We start from the raw sequence: 3,671 nt of genomic DNA, 5'->3' as shown, positions 1-3,671 counted from the left end.
GCGGCTTCCATTCCTGAATCATTTTTTTACTAAGTTTTATAGAAGGTGATTGGAGGGGAAGGAAATGAGCTTCCAGAGGGATTGATTCCAACCTTGCAAACTTTGAGGATTAGAACATGCAGAAATGCTAGAAATCTTATAAAAATACCAAACCTGGTGGTTTATTGCTGTTACAGGAGGGTACTTGCCTGGTATGTGAGTGGCCTGAACAGGAGACAGCATTCCTGGGTGTTTGCCAGTACATCTAGTAACTTTGTAATGATTCTGTTACAATCATTAAAGTGCAAAGGACAGGGTTCATCAAGTAACTTGCTTCTGTTATTGATGATGGCTCTAGATTGGGCCATCTTCGTATTTTCCTTCAGCCATTTGGAACCATTGGACTAAATCTGAGTGGAATTTGTCAGGAATATCTTCAGCCCATCCTCTCTCCCTTAGTGCAGCTCCTGCCCGGAGTGGGAGTGCTGAGGACTGGCAGTGGAGGTGTGAGGGGGAGCGTGTCTTGGTTTTGCTTTCCGAGTACTCAGGAGAGATGGTCTGGAAAGACTGATAGCTGTAGCAAAGCAAGTGCTGATCCTTCCTAATGATCTCTACTGAAGACTTGCACGTGCTGCAGGCAGGCTGACCTTGCACAACACTGCTATAATCATAAAATGTTCCTTGTGCATGGTGTTTTGAAACAGGTCCAATGAATGTCTTCCACTAATATTGTTGCCTGGATGGTTTTTTTCCATGTTACAGCTTGGAGACATCTAAATGCACAAGATGTTTTCTTCACTAACAATTTTTACTTAAAGAGAATATTCCCTTTCCTACTTCCTACATTCTTTGAAATCCTACAGAATTTTGTTGAAAAAAAAAAAATCCTACAGGAACAGATATTTGGAGATAGAAAATCTATCGATCTACTCTATTTCTCTGGGAAAGTGTCACAGAGCAGTAAATACTTATTTCTGTTACCTTATGAAGTACTGTATGCCTTACAATACTTCATCCTGATTCTGAGAGAAAGATGGTAGCTTTTTTTTTTTTTCCTAGAGGCAAGGGCTTGAGGCTATATTGTGATATTTTCAAACAACACTTTAAAATTTACTTTAGGGCTGAGAAAGATAGTAGACTTGGTGCAGAGGGTATTTGTGTAAAATAAAGAGTTAACTGGGAAGAGGAGCAACAGATGTTAATCTACCTAAAATGGTCAGAGCAGTTTCAATGTCTTTCAGAACTATCTTTTACTGCTTAAGGGAAATAAGCATTAGGATGTATGGTAAAGAAGAAGTAACTTCCAAAGTTAACTTTCCAAAACTGGGTGAAGAATTGCAACATCATAAATAGAGCCCTTTTCTTAAGCCTAGGAAAAATAGTTCATATCCAGGAAATATGAAACTTTTATTGATGGTTGTTCTTTAGCTTAATCCTTAAATCAGTCAGTTGTTTGTCAGCTTGAAATACTTCTGTTTTACTTGAATGAAAACAGGTATGTCATTCTTAATTTGCTTTTACTACCAAATTTGGTCTTTTTTAAAAAGTGAAAATCTAGAGGTTCTGCTCCATTTAATGACATTTTCAGTAATAAGGAAGTTGCAGTAGCTGCTGTTCCAGTAAGTCTAACACTGAGATGTTCCATGTATTTGAGGTATGCGCAGGAGCATCAGGATCTTTGATAATGTACAGGCCATTGCAGAGCTTGAAGGATGCAATGTTTCTTTACAAAGCTTAGTCACTATGACTTTGCAATTAAGGAGGGGATAGTATGCAAGGACAGTGTTTCTAAGGCTATATGGGCTGGATTCTTTCTTTCTTTTTTTTTTTTTGGAATGGTAAATAGTTCTAATACAGCATGAAATATCAGTGCTGGATTATTAGTAAGATGTTCGCTTAATTAATATGCAGCTTTTTTCCCCTCCACACCAAACTTCATATGAAATTTTTATCACAATAATGTATGTTCTGTTTACCCTTATGTAGTCTCTACAGAAGCTGAGAATACCTGAGAATAAACATTTTGCTGTAACAGTCAAAAACAGATCATTTGTTTTAAAAACAGTCCTTTCACTATAGAAAGAAAATCTTTCAGTTGGTAATAGTTTGAGGCTCAAAGCAAGACTGCTCCACTAATTTTCCCTAAAGGCCAAGCAAGACACTGTGTCAGACCAAGTTCTATCAGATGCTGTGTTGGGAAGGAGGTCCAGCTTTCAGGCTGGAGCTGGGAACAAAGATTACAAACTGCAGCCTCTCCAGAGGGAGCTGAAACCTTGTCAGGGTGCATGTAAAGCTTGCTTGCAGCCTGCGTGGAGGGAAGAGGCCAGGCCTGCTCCACTAGAGAGCTGGCTCTGCACCTGAACAGTTGTAATTCTGCTCCCTCACATGAAACTTGCAATGTTCTGTATCTCCCTTGACTCAATTTCTTCCTCTTTATCCCTGCAGTGGCTGCTGCTGCTTCAAATCCTAGCTCCAAAAGCATGGAGCAGATACTCAAGCTGATGCTGTGCAAGGTCACCTCAAATCGGATGGAGATTATCCCCTAGAAAAGTTTTGTTAACCAGGACAATGTAGTGACCAGGCATTAAGCTAGGGTCTGCAGGGCCTGGTTTCCTAGTACTGTCAGAGACTTCAGGTGACTGCAGGCTAATTACATACATCATCTGCCTTAATTTGCTATCTGTAAAAGGGAAATAACATTATTCTCGGTTACAAGAGATGCTGTAATGCTAGAATCCTGCTGTAAGATACCCAGGTAAGAAAATGAAAATGACTGTATAGCATATATTTTCCCTTACAATCTCTGTAATTTATATACAACTTCCTGCTGAAGTTTGAAACTTCCTGCTGAAATTTCTCAGAAAAACTTACAGTCAACACATCTTTGTAAGAGTTGGATGCATGACATGTCTAGTGTACAAAGCTACTCATTTTCAGAAAATAATTCCTGCTCAGAAGCTGACAGATATATCTCCAGAAAGTTGACAGACAATATATGTAGAGAAAAATACAAAACTGAATACTGGCATTTTTCCGCTTTGCTGTTACAAGTGCAAAGAATATATTGATTTTTTTTTCACATTGAACCAAACTACTTCTAGAAGTTTGGCCTAATTCACAATATGCACAGAAGTCTCATCTGCTATCTCTTGTTAATCCACCTGCCTGACTACTGATTACTCTAGTACACGTAATATCCAGCAAAGGCTGGAAATGCTTCTGAACATTACGGTGTATCACAAAACCAATGGCAACACCATCACCGGGTGTCCCATAGCATTACAGATGCCAGCAGTGGGATAGCAAAGGAGCAGTCGCTGTACCAGTGCTATGTTAAAGCCCAGCTAAACCTCACTTTCACCTGCCAAGGAAACCAGCATATGATTAAATCAGGCTGCATTTATACAAGCATGTTTTTATAATATGCTTGTGACAAAATACTGCCTCTTGTACCTCCACTCCTTCCTGCTAATCTGGGAAAATGTTTTTCCAGCTGTGTCAGTACACTAGATTTCAGAGTGCTTCTGCAGGAAGTTTTGCAGCTGCCTCTGCTGCAACCTGATCTCTGATCCCTTCACCTCACAACAAAGGTTTCTTTTTCTGGCCTTCCACGTGACTGCCCGAGTCTTGACTCAGCAGTTTCCTGCAGCAGCAGCAGCAGCATTTAATGGTTTGGTTTCCTACCACCACCT

At 39.9% G+C, this 3,671-nt stretch overlaps 1 long non-coding RNA gene across 3 annotated transcripts in view; it reads right to left on the bottom strand.

Annotated features, from left to right (window-relative positions):
• LOC136993290 (uncharacterized) overlaps positions 1–3,671 on the bottom strand; it is a 32,787-nt gene that overhangs the window by 23,545 nt on the left and 5,571 nt on the right. The gene's annotated exons all lie outside the window — the stretch shown is intronic.

This window comes from Apteryx mantelli, chromosome 13, assembly GCF_036417845.1.
Source record: "Apteryx mantelli isolate bAptMan1 chromosome 13, bAptMan1.hap1, whole genome shotgun sequence".
NCBI lineage: Eukaryota > Metazoa > Chordata > Aves > Apterygiformes > Apterygidae > Apteryx > Apteryx mantelli.
Note: the sequence above shows the minus strand (reverse complement) of the source record. Positions and strands in the feature narration are given on the sequence as shown.